The 19,498-nt window shown below is 36.2% G+C and overlaps 1 protein-coding gene across 3 annotated transcripts in view; it reads left to right on the forward strand.

Annotated features, from left to right (window-relative positions):
• The window catches only part of LOC150103595 (CD109 antigen-like), a 716,838-nt gene that overhangs the window by 22,583 nt on the left and 674,757 nt on the right, over nucleotides 1-19,498 (forward strand). For 2 of the 3 annotated variants that reach the window (XM_090397638.1, XM_090397639.1), the window contains exon 2: nucleotides 16,265-16,319. The exons of the other annotated variant lie outside the window; for it this stretch is intronic. The gene's annotated coding sequence lies outside the window, so the exon portion shown is untranslated. The remainder of the gene's footprint in view (nucleotides 1-16,264; nucleotides 16,320-19,498) is intronic. 3 annotated transcript variants of the gene reach the window in all.

Consider the following 19,498-nt stretch of genomic DNA (forward strand, 5'->3'; position numbering starts at 1 on the left):
CAAGGATATTTTGAGAGGTTTAGAAGAAAGTGGCGAAATGATATTAAAATTAAAACATAAAATAACTAATAACTCCTAAAAGGTATTTTCTTTTTCTTCTACTTCTTGGTATGTTGATCTGGAAGAAGCATGTAATAAAGACGTCTACTTCAAAACAGACTGTTTAAAATGGATTTCAGCAGAGCCTTGAAAATGTCTATTTATAAACGGCATAGACACGATATTCGCGGTTGTGTATACGTATGTTCAACAATTCATCTTTCATAGTAACGGGAAGCGCCATCTACAGTAGTAAGAAAGCACTCATACTGAAGAACAAGAATCGAAATGCTTGCTAATCCAGATTGATCCTGCCACCAGTGCTTGATTTCAGTTCTTTTTTTGCCTTTGGTTCAAGCTAAAATTTGGTAATAGGGAGAGTCTTTTGTCGCCAGACAGAAGACTCTCCCTATTACCAAGATGATTTTAACAAATATAAGACAAGCATAAAAATGTGTAAAAATTTCGTCAAGTTATGTGCTTGATTCTTTTTATGTATATAACAAAAAATTTTATTTGTTTCATATGAAGAATGGGACGTCATTTTTCATGTTTCCATGACAACGGTAGTTTCTATTTGAGCCCGGCAATCATTGTATGTTTCCACAGCTGGGTAAATGATATCGTCAATAAATTTATTCATTTATATTTAGTTAGAAGATTCCTAATTGCAAGTAAATTAATTATACAATGTTACAGGTTTATAATTTCTTATGGATTAGATTATTTTAAAAATAAATGTTGCCCCAAAACACATTTAGTAGCACTACGGTGACTTTCAAAAGAATATTCTACTGAATACTTTCTTTTAAAATAATTTCTTTAAAAATATAATAAAATTCTTTAAAAATAAAGAATAAATCCAAATAATAATAAACATATAATGTTGTACTTTTTGCGTGCTACAAGCCACCGTTATTCGATTTAGCGAATGTTAATCGGAAATAAAGTTAACTTATTGGCTCGTGGCTTTCTATTGCAACGAATAATTTTTAGTTGAAACAGTTCAGTTTCTCTGAGGGGAAAAAAAAAAGCTCCGCCTCCCTTAATTAACAAGTGCCTCCTCCCACCTGCAGAGACACTCCCCGCCGTATGGGAATAATACATGAATTATGCATTCTGTGATACACATCTACTAAAATTAGTCATTTACAAAACTTACAAAACTCTCCACTAGGTGTCATTTTATACAATATGATTTGCTACGAGCTTGGTTATACATGAAGGTAGAGTTTGTAGCACTTGAAATAAAAAGAATTACAGAATGTTTAATATAAATAAAATTTTTTTTTTGATTTTTTGAAAATCTTAACTTAAAATATTCCAAAAGTTCAGAATATTTTTTATTAATTGTATTAAAATTTTTACAATAAAATTGTTTATACAATTAATAAAAGGTGTTGTTCAAAAATCATAATTAATTTTATTTAAATAATCTTGTTATAAATAAAACAGTTGATAAAGGACTGGAAACCACAGATATGAACGTTCTGCGGGAGGGAAAAAAGGGTGTGGGGGGAGGGGAGAAGTAAACTGATAGCATCACTGGGGGAATCATCAAAAATTAAGATATTAGGAAGGAAGTTGATATTATTAGTATCCGAGAATATGTGAACAGAGCTAAATGCTGGTAATATAAACTGAATGGGAGAGAAAAAGGTCAGCAGACTGTTTGATACCAGTATCATAACTTGCTCAACATTCCATACCCTTCTGCACACACACACTTACGTTTCTACCCACTGTCTTGAAACTCGGGAAACTAGACCTGCGCACAATATTTCAGACGCAGTTGAATCAATGCTTTATAAAGAGGAACAACTGCATTCTTATTCGGTCACTGCCTTAAGGGGAAGAATTCCCGTAGTAATAGAAAAGTGACGCTGTCTAAAAATAACGAGATTATCCTGGAAATGAATGAAGATGAAAGAGGCGAAATTAAATATGGAAAAGATGAAGATGGGAATTGGATGCTACTAAAGTAAAAGTAGATGATAAACAAATGATGGAAGAGTTGGTGAGGTTGTTTGGAGAGAAGGTCAGAAAGACGGTACGACTGGGAGCGATGGGGTGAGAATAAAAACAAGAATGACTTTTATATAAGAATATAATAAAAATGGGCACCGGACATGACTAAATGTGAGTCAAATAGAAGGGGGGAGGAGAATGGTAGCTGCAATTTATAAGCAGATACTTGGCTGACATTATTGCTTTAATTGTAGAGAATGTAAAATCCGCTCTGAAGTTCATGCCAATAGAAACAATAATTCCAGCCACTAATTATCAGAATTGTCAGTCAAGTAGCCGCTTTTAAATTGCAATTAATCTCTTGCTTGGTTAGCATCTGATTTTTTTTCGGGGGGAGACATACGAGATGCTTATATATTTCCGTGATGCTCGTATATTTGAATCGATTTGTTTGAAATGAAGCAATTGAAGGCATTACTATATGAAAGTTAAATATAGACAATAATAAAAGCGATATTAATCAGAAAATATATCAGAAGTGTCGTGAGTTTCCTCTGTTCCCTAAAGGTTATGAAGTCTCCTGCTCATCTAGCATTGACCCTTAAGTGACTTCACAAAATAAACCTCGTTCAATTCCCTATTTGGATGTTTGTGTTTGCCAATATTTCTACTTGAAACTACTTGGAAGTGTCAAAAGAAGTTTTTACAGCAATCCCTCGATTAATGCGCCTCCGATTAGTGGGTCATTTTTTTTTTCTATACCCAAATTCGATTAGTGAGCCTGTAAAATTCGATTAGTGCGCCTATATATATATATATATATATATATATATATATATATATATATATCTTATCTTAAAAATAAATGTTACAGATTTAAAAAAATTTCTATCTATACATTTTTATGGCTAACTATTTTTAAAAAAAAATTACTCACCAGGATACCGTTTTAAAACATTTTACAAAGTTATTTTTTAATGGCATACTACACTATTTCCATGTACATTGAAAGAAAAACATGAAATAATAAAGAAAAATGAACAAGGCGAGATCAGAGCAAATATATAAGTAAAGAACACAAAAATGGGTAAATCAACTATAAGAGCAATTTTAAGCAAAGCTGCTGAATACAAAGAGAAAGATAAGGCTGCTTCAAGTTCATCATGCATGCACTCGAAATCAAAATATTATAATGATTGAATTAGAGAGACTTCTTTCTACATGGATCGAAGATTATAACCAAAAACACCGCTAGGCACTGACCTTATTAAATCAAAAGCATTGTCTCTTTGTAACCTTGAACAAAAGGACTATCAATGATGGAAAACGAGAAGAATTCCAGGCTAGTGCTGGGTGGTTTGAGCGTTTCAAAAAGAGAAATTGCCTACATGATGTTCTGATCACAGGCGAATCTGCAAGTGCAGGAGATATCCAGAGATTTTGAAGAAAATTGTGTAAGAAGGAGACTATTGTGACCAACAAATATTTAATGTCGATGAAACCGGCCTTTTTTTTGGAAGCGAATGCGTGCCAAGACTTTTTTGGCCAAATCAGAGAAATCTCAGCCTGGTCATAAAGTAGCAAAGTCGAATGAAATTACTGCTAGCAGTATGCGAGCGGTTTGGAAGCACATTCTTCCACATTGTGCAAATGATTTCAGCAGCTTTTCGGATGAATCTAGCTATACCAAAAATACCAAATTTTAATTAAATCTCATTCCGAGAAATTGAGTGATTCCGATCTGCTAAATTTAGATGCCCAACGGGAAGATCCTGAAGAATATGAAAAAAAAAAAAAAAAAAAAAAAAAAAAAAAAAAAAAACAGAATGCCCGCCAAACTACATTAGCTCAATTCTTTGTTAAGTAGAATAATAAATTTATATTCTGAAGATGTTTTATTGTCTTTCAGCTTCATGGTTTTCCTTTAACTAGGTCCTGAGATATACCTTAATTGTTTTATAAAAAAAAAAAAAATAATAAGGGTCAAAAAAGAATGAGTAACAAATTATACTTTTTCCCATTCGTTATTATATTCGATTAGTACGTTTTCGATTAATGCGCTTGTTTTAAAAAGCGCATTAATCGAGGGATTGCTGTATTCGTGTTAAGTGTGGAATACTATAGTTAGGCCTTTTTCCTAATCATTGTTGCCTGAATATGCCATCTTACAGTTATTTCGAAAACTCGCCTGTTTTTTATCTGGTTTCAGTAAGATCAATTATGTTTACCTAATACTGCTAGAATTCTTCTGCCAGTTCCCTTCTTCCGTTTGCTACTTGTTATGTTGATGTTAAAATTTAACTTATTCTGCTGATGTCGAGTTTGAGGATGTTCCAGTAGCGGATTTTCACTTGTTTTCGCCCTGATTCACTTACAGAATATTGGGGGCCTTGTTTAGTCGATATGACATTTCATCTTGTTGTACCGTTTGGTACAATACAAAATATAACTTGGTTGGCTTAACCCCAAATTGTTAACTCAGCCTCACTACATGTAATATCATAGCACGCGAATCATGTTACATTCTTCATTGTTAAACTTTTTTTCTGTCTGCTTATTTTGACTTATTGTACGATGACTTTGATATTATGCCAAAATTTTTGTCCATAATAAAAATTACGTAAGGTTCACGCATTTATGTAGGTTGTGGGACTTCTTGAGTCCCACAACCGACAACTCACTGCAACTAAAGAAGTATTGTAACATTCCTGTATGCGTTGCCACCATCATGACGTGTACTCGCTCTGCTTCCTCAAACGCCCTCGTACATTTTTCACTTCTACTGTAAATGATTCACGCCCATGATTATGTATGCCGTATTAAACCTGCCAGAGCATAGATAGTAGCAAATATTTGGAAAGGTATGTAGAGTATAAAGTACAACTGATACAGCTAAATATATTAAGACAAACTACGATGTGATATTCTCATATAATGCATGTAAGTAGTTTTAGATGGGTTTCGCAAAATGCGAAAACTATCAGATTCATATTATCCTTTCTTAAGCAAGTTATTCTCAGACTGTGGCCACTGATTTTATTGAAATTCGAATGGCATTTGGAATTGTAACGAAAATTTGTGTAGCCCATCTCAAATTCCGTTTCAGTCGGACCATTTGCGAGGACACAGCGTCGAAATTGTATATTGCAGTACAATTTGGTATTTAGGATCTACAAAAGGAGATGTACACGATTTTGGCTTCAATCAGCGCATTTTTTATTCTCAAAATAATTTGAAATGATAATAATAATTCATATTTGGTGTAGTTGGATCTAATGAAAGTTTAGTAGTTATGAAATCTATTAAAGTTTGGAGACATTTCAAATTTTGTTTTAGCCAGATCATTTTAAATTGCAAAAGAAAGTTATGTCTGCAGTATAATTGCTGATGTCACTGCACGAGAATGCTATTACGTGCAGTACCATTTGATGATGTCTACATTCTTTATCTTTCTTAGGATGTGTTTTCAGAAAATGGAGAATCGAAATATCTTGAAGAAAACATAATAAGCGTGACGGCATAGTAGGCATTTTCATTTCCCACATCTTGGGATTTATTTATTATTCTTTGTTGGAGAGATAATCTTAACTTAAGAATATTTCAGAAATATTGGTATTTTATAATTTGCATTTTTCCCTACTTTTCTCAAAAGGGCGTCATCACTACGTACTGCATTGTAGTACAATTAACAGACATAAAACACTAATCTGATAGCCTTTGCTTCGTCCGTAAAATGAGTAACACAGCCACTTAAACATTGAAGTTCTATATAAAGATCTTATGCAGAATTTCCACAAAAGTTGGTGTTAGAAATGCTTTTTTTTTTCTTTTTTCAAACCAGCTTCTTAACAGTTACCAAATCTTACGGTTGGTATACGTACGGCCAAATATTCTTAGGAAGATTATCAGTACACTACTCCAAATGTGAGAACAGTATTCTAAGGTTGCTGACACCGGGGGCATTTACATAAGGTTAGAAATTGTGTAAGTGAGGCAGTAATGTCTTAAACGGAAAAGTGCAGTTTTTTTCTCTGTGATTGAGGAGGAAAAGGCTCTAAATGCGATCTATTTGTACCCAAGAAAGCTAGAGATGTAAGTCAGAGAGAAAAAAGCTTCAGGAAATTACTATTAATAATAATTATCATCGTTATTATAGAATTATATTCATTCATTCATCTTCAAGGCCCACCTTTCCCAACTGGGTTGTGGGAACAGCAGCTGGAAGAGGAACCTCCAATGGTCGCGATCCTCTGCCACCAAGCTCAGGTGTTCTGGTGGGACTCCCAAACGTGTCCACCCAAGGTTTTGGATATAATCTATCCAGCGAGTCTTTGGCCTTCCACGTCCTCCCGCCCTCTGGCTTGGCAAAGAGGGCCTGCTGTGGGAGCCTCTCTTGTGGCATCCTGACCAGGTGCCCGTACCAGCGTAACTGTGATATCTCAACACGGAGAGCAGCGGTTGAGTATTGAGGGTTTCCCGAATTACAGAGCTTCTGACTCTGTCGAGTCTTCTCAGCCCCGCAAACCCCTCGAAGGAACATCATTTCAGTCGTTTGGATTCGTGTCCGCATTCTTTCGGTCATTACCCCACTCTCGTGACCTTAAGTGAGGATGGGGACATAGACTGTATTGAAGACAGTCAGCTTTGCCTTCTGACTTAACTCCCGCTTCAATACTACCGAACGGCCAAGCTCCCGCAATATTGCGCTTGCTGAGCCAATCCGAGTATCTAGCTCTATGTCCCACATTCCATCACTAGTGAATATGACCCAAGGTATTTAAACTTCTCTATCTGCCTCAGTGGGATTCCACTCACATGTAGAGTGCACTGGGGCAGTTGTTTTGAGACCACAAATATTTCCGTTTTGGCCACGCTGATCTTCATTCCGGCTTATACACAAACCTATCCAGGGTCTGCTGGAGGTCATCCGTCGAAGAGCTAAACAGAACTAGGTCATCTGCAAAAAGCAGACGTCCAATGCTACATCTTTCAATTCTGACACACTCTCACTGCCTCGGCTGTGCCTATCAATCCAGTCCATAAATATTATGAAAAGGAGGAGTGACAGAACACACCCTTGGCGAAGGCCAACGGAGACTGTGAAAGGTTCAGACTTTGTGCAGTTTACCCTGACACAAAACTCTGGGTATTCATACAGGGATTTGATGGCAGCTAATAGTTGGCCATCTACTCCATACTCCTGTACTACTAGCCAAAGCTTATCCCAAGGAACCCGGTCATATGTCTTCTTCGTCCACAAAACGTGTAGACATTCTTGGCATATTCCCAAGATTTTTCAAAGACTTGCCTTAAAGTGAAGATTTGGTCAGTTGTGCTTCAACTTCAACTAGTTGTGACTCAGCTATGCTCCTGCACCTTCTTTCGCACCTAGCATATACTTTCCCAGGCAGGCTGAGCAGAGAGATGCAATAGTTGCTGCAATCTCTCTGGCTTCCCTTCTTGAAGATGTATTATTATGCCTGTTGCCATTGCTTTGGTGCTCGCCCAGATATCCAAGCAGCCTGACACACTCAAGTCAGCCAGAGAACCCCGTCTCGATTTAAGGCTTTTAGCATTTCTGGCTGAATTTCATCATCACCAGAAGCCTTGCCCGATTTTTGCGATTTTATTGCTAAATGGACCTCTTCTGCTGTGAGACTAGTCATCGCCCCAATCTGCACCTCTTGGATGTCCACGACTGCTGAGCCACCTGGGTTAAGAAGGCTCTCAAAGTATTCCCTCCATCTGTAAAGGATATCCTTCTCGGTTGTTAAAAGTGCACCATCAGAGGCCTTAATTGCCCTTGCTGTGCACGATTTCATCCCTCGAAGGCGGCGGATGGTCTGCCAGAATACTTTGTTTGTATTAGCATAGGATGAGTCTAATCTTTCTAAAAAGGATTCCCAAGCCTTCTGCTTTGCTGTCTTTACTGCCTCAGCAGCAGCTTTTCGTGCCTCAGTGTACCGGAAACGCATCTCAGGTGACCTGATCCTAAGCCATGTTAGGTAGGCCTCCTTTTTTCTCCGGACAGCTTTTTGGACCTTTTGGTTCCACCAAGGTGTCCTTTTCTCACTGCCACTTTCTGCCACAGCATGAGGCAGAGGCAGTGACAGCAGTTCTGAACAGCCCCCACTCCTCCTCAACATTTGCAGTATGCTTGGGAATCGCTTCGAACCTGGAGGAAATGTCATCTGCAAAATTCTTCCTCACAGCCTCATTTTCCAATGCCTCCAATTTCACGCGGTATAGCTGCTTATGCCTACCAGCGTTGATGGTAGCATCTGGTTTCTAAAGCCGTAGAGTGCAGACAACAAGGTGGTGGTCAGTTGACGGTTCTGCCCCTCTCTTCACACGAACGTCCAGCACTGAGGAAAATAGGTTTGCTGAGACTATAAATAAGTAAATCAAAGACCTTTGTCCAAATGTATCCCTGTACCAGGTATACTTATGGATTTCTCGGTACTGGAAGAAGGTATTCATTATGGACAAGCTGTTAGTACAGCAGAAGTCCAATAATTTCGACCTATTTGCGTTAAGGTCAGGGTCTCCATTGCTCCCAACCACACCCCTCCACGTCTGGTCATCTGTTCTAACATGTGCATTGAAGTCGCCCATTAGCAGAAGCGATTCCATCTCTGCCACCCTGTCAAAAGCAGCATCGACTTCCTCTAGGAAGGAAGGCAGAGTATTCTGACTGCAGATTAGGTGCATAAGCTTGCACCACAGCTAAGTTGTGGTTTTCATCTGGAGCCTTAAAACACATACCCGTCCCCCAATGGGATCCACTCAGCAACACAATCTGACAGCCAGGAGCTTGTGAGTATCCTGCTCACAGGATACTCACAAGCCCGACAATGTCACCTGCCTGAGCAGACATTGTCGGGCTCACACCAGAGTAGTAGAGCTTCCACCTCTTATCCAGGTCGACAGTTCCAGAGCCTCTCCTCTTGGTCAAAGAAAGCCAGACTAAATCTAGTTAGTAGCGCTTGATTTCGACCAGTTCCTTCTCCTTCCCTGTCGGAGAGAAGATGTTCCAGTTGCCTAAAGCCATAGTCTGGTGCCGTTGTCATTTCCGTCCTTTTGAAGAACCATTTCTTTGCGCTGTTCCTAAACACCTCCCCAAACAGGTAACGGGGCTATTGATGGAGTTTCCTCTAGCAGAGTGCTGAGGAGTGGTGTCTAAGGGAGACTGTAACATATTTTTCGAACGGGTTTCTCTGTCTAAAACCCGAACGCGTCCCTTGGTAACCCGCGTGACGGACGATGCGGTATGACCATTGTTGGATGACCTGAGCATGTTACAGTGTTTGGTATAGCCCTGTTAGCACTACCTTGTTTGCATAAGACGAAATGACGCAGCAAAATAGGAAAGATTCACCCCTAACCCTCGAATACTCTAATAGTATTCGGGGAAGGAGCAAGAAGAGAAGAAAGAAAGAAACAAGGAAGGCAGAGGAGGGACCAGTCTACAGATAATATAACAGATGTATATTATATGAAGTAAGGCATAGTCCAGAATCAGGTACCTCAGGTTTGCCGAGCCCGTACTCACTAAAGTGAGCACCTGAGGATATAGAATTATTAAAATAAAAAAAAATCAGCTTGGTTTTTTTTATTAATGAATAATATAGGGAATTAATTATTAATATAGGGAATTAACTGTACTCCCTATATTATTAATGTAATTAATAATATAGGGAGTAGGCGAGGTCGTTTAGCCCTATCTAACTTTTGGAGACTGAGTGGGCAGTTCAATCTCCACTAGCAGCCAATAATAAATTAATTTCCTGATAATAATTTGTATCCTGCAAAATTGCCTGCAGGAGACGACGAATGTTTGGACGTCATGGAATCCTTCACAGGAACATCGCCTTATCATCTTCACCAACTTACAATTCAACGAACGAACGCAGTAGGTGGCGAATTAGCTGCAGGTGACTCAAGTTCGATGGTTGAGGATTTTCATCTTCTAAATCAGGCGGAGGAGTCCAGTGTTGTTCGAGTTTGGGACTTACTGCCAGTATCAGTATTATTTGTTGCAATCTTGGGAGCCTTTATTAATGCATAAAACTCACTTTCTGCTAATAAAAATGCAAATTATTTTGAAAACATTTAGTAGTAAGTTCTAAAACTTACTATTATTATTATATGAAACTTTATCAATCAGTTTATAAGCTTTACCTTTCTATTTATTTTATATGCTTTTAATTAATTATAAGCAAAATATGAAAAATATATATAAATTAGATTAATAATATATAAAATATTTATTCAAATATGATCTACGCATCTAATTTATATACTTTTGTATTTATGTAGTGCATGTGTATTTGTAGTCTATTTGAGAGATTAAAGAGTATTAAACTGGTACACTGTTTGTTACGTGCCAACGATAAACTACTTCTCGGCAAAGGCGTAGTCTAGAAACATCGTCCGGAGACCGCAGCTCCAAGCTGTCACGTCAATAAGGACACTAATAGGCTGTCTCCACTGGACTTTGACGCCGAAGCTGATTCTCCCTTGTTACGTCAAGTAAAAAGAGAGGATCAGGTGAATGGTAGATGTTACACGCGGGAGATAAATTGTTCTTAGATGGCGAACATTTTAAGATGCATTAATTTTAAAGGAAAATAAAACAAAACGGATTATTTATAAATTAGGTTTTATAATATTGACTATTATTGATTATAATAGTAGGCGGGTTACGTTATAATATAACCCTTAAGATTCTTATTATATACATATACACTAATGGAAATAAAAAACAATCAATTCCTACATCAAGCCTTTCTTATGTATGTTTCGTGTAGTTCAGTATTTCTTGGAGTTTTTAACCTACCACATATGCTTTAACTGCATGACTTTTTTTTTTTAAGTTACTCTAGGGCTTTTATACCGTGACTGTAATTATTTTCGACATTGGTGTGATCACGCATGAGCACCGATAGGTGTCATTGCTGTCTAGTCAGCAACCTACCGCAGTTATAACGAATTGTATTTTCGTGAGAAGATGCATTTAATAAACGACCATACGTTAGACATGAATATCAAGTACATGTGAAAATTCATCTATTCTGAATGCCTTAGATTTTTATATAAAGTTATGCTATTTATACGGATGTTTTAAACCCTTGCTACTAAAAAAATATGATAGTAGAACGCTCTTTCGGTTGCGAATTTTTTTTTTTTTTTTTTAAGACACGTGACTGCAAATGAAGTAGTTTAAAAAAAAAGGGAGACGAGAGACTTCAGAATGGATAAAGGCGTTATCTTCAAGTCGTTACACATTTTGAAAATGGGCGGACTCCCCCCCCCCGTCGAGTTTCATTAAAGCTTTGATATTGCTTATTTGTTCCCTGTACTTAATACTCATTTCTGCGATCATCCCAAGAAACACCATCCCTATAAAACAATCGTTGTTGCGATATACAACATTCTGTTTAGCAGCAGTAGTTCTGGTCAAATGTTTCATAAAACTAAACAAAATCAGTCTCGTCACTTTATTTTGATAAGTGATGCTATACAAAGAATGTCTGCAACTGGCGCTTTGAATCGTGCAAGCACGAGGAAGCAGTAATGAAGACAATCGGTTTAGAATTAAATTGAACCAAGTACACGTTACATTTTTTCACAAATATTTTTCATTATTGTATTCATATTTGTATTTAGTTTAAAATGCATTCATTAATACAAGTAGAAATGAATTCTCCTAAATTATCTTTAGGCGAAGCATTATTTGACCGCAAATAATTTCAATTTGTCTTAACGAGCTATAAAGAGAAGCGAAATCATAGTTTGTTAAATTCACAACCACAAGGAGCCAATGGAAAGGATTTTAGAGCTTTATTTTTCTGGATGATGAAAAATAAGCACGCGTTTTCCTTAATATAGTGTATGTCTAACCAAGAGACGATGCAAACTTTACTATTTTGTTTCCTTTATACTCTCTCTCTCTCTCTGTGTGTGTGTCAGGGGGCGAACGCTGGTCTTGAAATTCACGCTTGCTCTTATCATTCAGGGAGTGAGAGGTATGATTGAAGTCTGATTAGCGGAATAATGAATTACTGACCATTTAAAACTATAGATTTAGAAATTTATGTACATTTAATCATACAAATACAACATTTATTTTACAAATGATTTCTATCTTTTTCAATTTAGCTACTTGAATACAAATGCTACCATACGGTTCTTCTTTATGAACTGGTCAATAACATCGTCATAAAAAGTTGGTTGTAACTGAATTTTCCCAAGCAACACGCACACTTGTAAAGGCTAACTGAAGCTCTGGCTAGAGCTACGTTGACTGCGTATGGCCTGTGTTTAAGCAACAGTGAGACGACGTGAAGGGAGCGGAAATGGCTATGCGCGCGCATGAAATCACAATGCTGCTGCTGCGAAGACCTGGAAGTTCCCACAACCGAGCAAGCCAAGAGTAGCTTTGACTAGACAAGCAAGCATCGGCCTTCGATACACAACGCAAAGCTCAATTATTGCCGCACAAGCTTAAGATGTCTTCTGTCTACAAAAATAAAAGCCTAAATGGAATGCTTATAAATGCATGCATTTATTAACAAATAAATATTACTTCTTTCTCAAGTAATGAGCTTGCATAGCAAGCATGGAGAATTCGCCCCTGTATGTCTTTAAAGCTGATTGTTATCGAGAAAGGGAGAGAATAGTCAAAACCCGCAGCTCCAGGTCGTCCCTGGAACCAATTTCTCGGATCACTTTCCAAGCACTGCCTGCCTGTTCAATACTCCGAGATGTCATAGCCACGACATTGGAGTTTCCAACATTTTAGCCCATAGATCAGGGTTCTGATATCTTCTTAGCTTTAAAATCCAGGTTCTTCTACCGTAAACATCCTCCAACCTCCCCCCTCCTTTCGATCTAGGGCTGTCAAACCTTTGTTCGAAGAGCAACTAGCGATATTTTCGCTAGAATTATAATTTCAAGAACACTGGTCAAGTCCGAAGTATAGTTCGACCAGACTCAGTAAAAACATTCCCCCCCCCCCCCCCAAGCGTCTACTTTTATGAGTAGACGAATTAAATTTGTGTGAACTCATTTTGTGAATTCAGATCGATTTAATTTTGGTCTCGATGTACAACTCACGAGAGACGCGCAGTTGCAAACAGCCAGCAATAAGGTATTATTGCTTAAAGGGGGGGGGGGGGGGAGAATGCAGTTTTTGAGGTGAAATTGATTACAGTCTAGATAGGAACCACAGGAAGTATAGTGGCCATAAACTGATGCCCACTGCTATTTCTCAAGCGACTAAAGTTGAACAATATCGTGTATTAAAACGTACTGAAGCCTGTATGGGAAGAAAGGACCTTTTAAAAAGGAAACCTGTTCGCTTTTTTATCTGCAGAAAATCCACAAAAAAAAGTTGGGTCTCATTTATGACTGCGAGGAGGTCATAACTCCTTTGATTAATACGTTGGTGTTCGAAAGAAAGTGACACGGCAGTCAGCCTTGGCAAAAAATATCATTTAAACAGTTTACCGTCTCTAAACTGACTATAAACCCTCCCCCCCCCCAACTGAAATATACGGTACGCATTTCCTTTTGTTTTCCTTGAACATAATGTTAATAATTACAAATCATTTCTTTATCAAAGTTGGTACCAAGAAGCACGGTGGAATTGAGAGAAACAAACAAACAAAAAAAGTGTTTCTCACACCAACGGACATTCTAGTTCTTTGTGTCCCACATTAGTCCTCAACTGTCAAACAACCCTCTAATAATAAGCCACTAATAAAATTTTAACAGCTGGAAGCATGGAAAAAAAGGACAACTATTTAGGTCACGTAACCTTTTGGGAGATGGCGAAATAATCAACAATGCTTTTACTGAAAAGACAGCCGATGTTAAAAAGTAGGGCGTTAACAGCCACGCTTTATGATTTTATTGCTGGTAGTTCTTGCTCGAAAACTTAATCGCCAATTTTTAGAGTTTTAACTTGTAATGAAACGCTTGCCACAGATTCCCTTTAGAAAATACTTCAAACTAATTGGCGTTTAATTTTTTTTTCTTTTTTTCTCGTAACGATACTTTACTTATGCTATTTATTTTGTATTTGAATTACCATAACCAACATTGCGATGATATTATTCAGAAACATAAATGCTCAGATTTGCCGTTTTATAATTTCATAATATTAATTACTTGTAGTGAAGTTATTTTCCCATAGCGTAGTACTTGAATACAGCTTATTGAATAAAGCCTACTGATCTCATTCACTTCATGCGTTAAATAATAACTAGTTTGAATTCATTTTCCAAGAGCGAAAATTAAGAAATCTTTGCAATTTACGTTCGAGCAAGATTTATTGAATTAAATGCACATTTTACAGCATGAATATTAAGCCACTGATCAATAATTTTAATAGTTAGGGATAAAATAAGCATTCAAATTATATATGAAATATTAACTATTAAATAGACGATTTTTTTTTAACGAGAATCCCACCAACAAGTGCTGGGAATTAGTCCGGTAGCTGATTAAGAGTCAGACAATTGGTAAATTCTGTCCAGAAACTAATCATGGACCTTTTTCAAGCCGTTTCACACTTTTTAAATGAGAAACGTGGTGGTGATCTCCACACTGGATGATTAAAATAACTACCACTTCCATTAATGATGATGTATATATTTACACGGGTTTTTCGTCCCTCAGAACAGACAAACCAGCTCCGTGAACACACACAGATCTACAGCCATAAATTACTCGCCCTTAGGGGATGTAGCAAAGGAGTGACGTGCCATTAATTCATTGACCCCTAATCAGAGCACTCAACCCGTACTAAGGGACAGATGGGTTGCAGAAGAATATATTTACTATAAATTTATTCAAAACATGGGCATCCGCAGAGGGAGACAAACTGGGAACTTGCCCTCTCCAGGATCTACTTGTGAAAAAAAAAAAAAAATTAAAATTTATTCATGTAATTATTTGTCTCCAAGCTCTGCCCCCCCCCCCCTCCCCCGGAAAATTTTCTGGGGACGCCCATGATTCAAAAGACTGATTTTATTTTCCTAAGTCGATTTTTCCAATGTTCTTGTTTTCTGCGGATATGTAGCTTATAAAATCAGAAGAAAAATAGTATTAATAAAACATACTCTATTACTTTAGGAAAAAAAGTTGTATGCATATACAATTTGCAATGCAATCTGTTATAGATTTTTAAAATAAAATCCTCACTGCCTTGTTGATTGTTACCTATTCCTTGGCCTACTATCAAAACTTCGGAATCTTCCTTACTTTTTAAAAGATTTTTTTTTTCACTGGGAATGTTCCCCAAGCAGTGCATATGGACAAAGTTATGCCATTCAACAATTAATCTGAAAGAGTGACAGGACAGACAAAGAATACTGATGAGCCGTAGGCATACTGCAATTCGTGACTCTGAACCATCCAGATTTCCCGAAAACATTTTTTTTTCCGGGAAAAATTTAAAACCTACATTCATGTAATTATTAATTATATATATATATACTTACAATTTGCATTCAACGTGTTTTAATTGAATATTTTCATATATTCATCCCTATAATTAATATTGCTCGGAACTTTTTCGTTTTAATTCTTCAAAATCCCCTTCACCTCCGTTTTACAGCTTCTGGTACCTTTACTATGATCCTTGCTTGTCACTTTAAACATCAAAATGGAACTATTATAAATAATTTTATGATAAATGCCGCCTAACTATTTTAATCAGTTAGAAGGACCAGCACTCTATAGAGATCTGTTCAAATAAAGTCACACGCCGAATAAATGGAAGCTGCGAACCAACTGCCAGTCCTAAAGCATAGAATGTATTCACTTTCTTGTGTTAGACCTCCCGCACAGAGTAAACCTTTTTACAACAAGGTGAACTTTGGAAACAGATAATTTGGAATCAGTTTTGTCAGTTGATACATCTTCCCCTCCTTCATGGCGTTGAATACTTCTTTCTTATTATCCCCCCCTTTTTTTTTTAATTTGGATCTAAGACTAGGAAAATACTAAATCCTACCTTTGCTAAGTTTTCGTATCGCCTTTTAATCTTTCTGTTTTTTTTTCCCTTATATTTTATTCTTCTTCAGCCTCAATTTTTTTACGTTCCCTCCATGCCGCCTCGCCTTCAATTTTTTTCCCCTTCCTTATTCTGAATTCTGTTTACTTTTAAATTTCAATGGCTTATAATTTTATTCTTGTCATATTTAATTCTAACACTTATTTAAATACTTCATTTATTTTCTTTATTTAGCCTCTAAACCATCCTTGGTATTTCAACTATCACATCGCTCTTCCCATATATCCTGGTAAGCCTATTTTTTTTTTTTATAGTTTCGATGTCATTTTATTCTATATTGTTATTTTTCAAGTTTAATTGCTCTTTTTGTGTATGTTTTAAATATTAAACTATCATGCCTTACCCATCTCTTAACGTGTTTCTTAAGTATGTAATAAATTTGCTGATAAAGTCGTTCTTTTTGAAGAAGTAGGAATCCTTCAAACGTTGCTTATTCTGATGGATTAAGTGTTGCCTAACTTATTAAAATATATTAGCGTCGATGAGAAGGCAGGAAACGATCAGGTGGTACATCTGCCATGCGAAGAAGCCATCGTAACAGAATGGAATGTGAAAGGAGTGCAGTTTTGGCTCAGCAAATTAAGAGAGCACAACAAAGGCTCAGCGATGGAGAAACAAACCTTGTCTTTCCATTAGGCGCGAGAAACAAACGAGTACACACGTGGCACAATTGAATGGAATGCCATCGATACATCACCTGACCGGGGAAGCATAAAGAGCTCGTGTAGTGCGACGATGGTTTATTTTTCTGTGAACCAAACACAAGTTTGTTTTTCACTGTGTGCGCGTGGTAACTGCGAAGCCATTAATATTTCGGTATTACTCCAATTTTATCTCATCGAAGCCTTACAGCGAATGTATCTTTCGTTCACAGCAGGGCCACTCTTTATTCACGCCCGATCGACCAAGGTGTGGTTCAAGCTTTGTTGAGCTGTCACTGAGGTGTTTCAGGATTCATTACATCACAGAATCCAACACTCGTTTCTCCCCCCCCCCATTTCTGTCTACTTTTGTGAAAGCATCGAAGCGTACACTTTTTTGTGTACCAAAATAAAGAGAGTCGTTTTTTTTCTTTTCAATATCGTTGTGCATTATTTGTTGAAAAGAATATGGAAAGGAAATGAAGATAATAGCTCCATCACGATTGCAATTGTCCAAAAATGAACAAAAAAACAAACAGATTTTGTTGCTATATGAACAACAAAAAATATTTTTGTTGTTCCATCTACGGTCGATTTTCTCACAGGAATAAGTCCTTGATAGCATACCGTCTCGTACTCGATGAATTTTTTTTTTCTTTGTTTCCTTTTTAAAGTTAGTTTAACAAATTTTAATAATCGGCATTTTAAATAAATGTAAAAATCTAATTTATATATTCAGTATACTAAGCGAAAATACCAATCGGTGCCCTGAAAACGAAATATTAATAACAGACAAATTGACCCTTTCGTAATAAATGCCATTAAATAATTCTTTATCTATTTTTAAAACATCGAAACACTAGTTTATGCAAAAAAAAAGGGGGAAAAAAGCATGAAACCGATATATAAAAAAAAACTACAGCTAGTTAAAAAGTATTTGTCTTTTTAGAAACAGAACTTCGTCTGCTAAATACTATCAACTTGCCTCCAAGAGGCTTCATGTGAGGTGAAAAATAAATTAGTTAATTTATTTTTAACATTTAGTAAATATTAAATAATATATTTATTAGGTAAATAAATACATTGTTAATACAGTATTAATATTTTATCCTGCATTTTAAATTAATAAATGAAATATGCTAATTACAAATGTATAACTGATATCAGTAATAATAGTTGTCTTTTGGAACATATTAAATCAAGATTGTACGTAGTAGTTTATTTTGTAGCTGCTGTCTGAATATTTTCTATCTTTCAGGTAAAATTTCTGACATCACCTCCTATTTTACTGATACACGTTCATAGAAAGTCTTCTTTGAAGATTCTATCAATACGAAACACACACACACACACACACACACACACACACACACACACCTACATAGTTGGTGGCATTGCACCAAGATTCTGCTGCTAGCTTTTAACTAAAGGAAATGCACTTCACTTGATGATCTATCCTCACGTACGGGGACCCAAACAACCTGTCCTCTGCCCCTTGCATGACTTGGGCATGCTACGCTGTAGCAGGTGTTCCACAAATGAGGACCTTGACCTCTTATGTCGACATCAAATGCTAGAGTGGAATGCGGGGAAGGATGAAAGAGTTATTGGAGACGGACGTCTCTTCTAACTGGATGGTTAAAGTAAACCACTATTTATTTTTTTCGTAAAGCCTTTTTTTCTCAAGTTCAGAGGCGTAATTTATATAATTATATAAATGATATTATGAATATCAGAAACTGAGGTATATTTATTTTATTAGAACAATATACTTAACGAAATGTATTTTCCAATGTTAAGATTAGTATAATCTTAATTAGTTAATAAAATACTAATTAAAATATTTTAGTTTTTATTAATGTAATAGAATCAATAGGTAATAGATAAAGAGAATAATATTAATATCAACGTATTCAAATCATATACTGTTACTTACTAAATAACTATTTATTATTATTATTATTATTTTTTTTTTTTTTTACGGCTGCCAACCCAAGTACGTCTAGCGGACGAAAAAAAAAAAAAAATCAAATGTTAATATAATGTAATGCATTTCTAAAGGTGAAAAATGTAAAGCTTTTCAAAATAAATAATGCGAATTTATTCAAACTAACATAATTAATATCAAAATAATCTGCATTAATAATCCGAATAAATTATATATTATTATTAAAATAGCTTGCATGGTTTTGAACAATTTCGCGACGTAATACTTATGTAAAACAAGATATCTTATTTCCTTTTGTTGGAGTGTTCTAATGCAAAAGCTATCATATTGCGTAGTGCGTGTCAAGTGTTGTGTTAACGCCCAAGAGAGAAAAAGGATTGATTTTTTTTCTGTCCCCCTCTTTTTTTTTTTTCCGTTAACGGTTGATGGTGTTTGTTGAAAACAACTCTACGGACAATCAACCACACCATTTAGTAGCGAGCCGAGAGCATAAATGCCTCAAAGGATTTCAAATTCTATATAGCTTCGATTCACATTGAAGTATTTCATCTGTGGCTGTCAACTGTAAAGAAAACATTGAGTTATTACACAAAACATTTTTCATTAGATGAATAACATCATTTACGAATCTGGCTGGCAAAGTACTCTTGTGCACTCACTTTATCTCTGTCTTTTTTGATAGTCAGATGAGAATTCTACAAAGCGAGTTCATGAAGTTTGTGTACATATTTAACTAAGATCGGCAAAGTCGAATAGTAATTAAAAAAGTTTTAAAGTAACACGGAAAAAACTGTCTAAAGTAAATTGAGATTGTTTTTT

The sequence above is a fragment of the Typopeltis vanoorti genome, chromosome 9 (assembly GCF_054136105.1).
Source record: "Typopeltis vanoorti isolate ZY-2024b chromosome 9, IOZ_Tvanoo_1.0, whole genome shotgun sequence".
NCBI classification, from domain to species: Eukaryota; Metazoa; Arthropoda; class Arachnida; order Uropygi; family Thelyphonidae; genus Typopeltis; species Typopeltis vanoorti.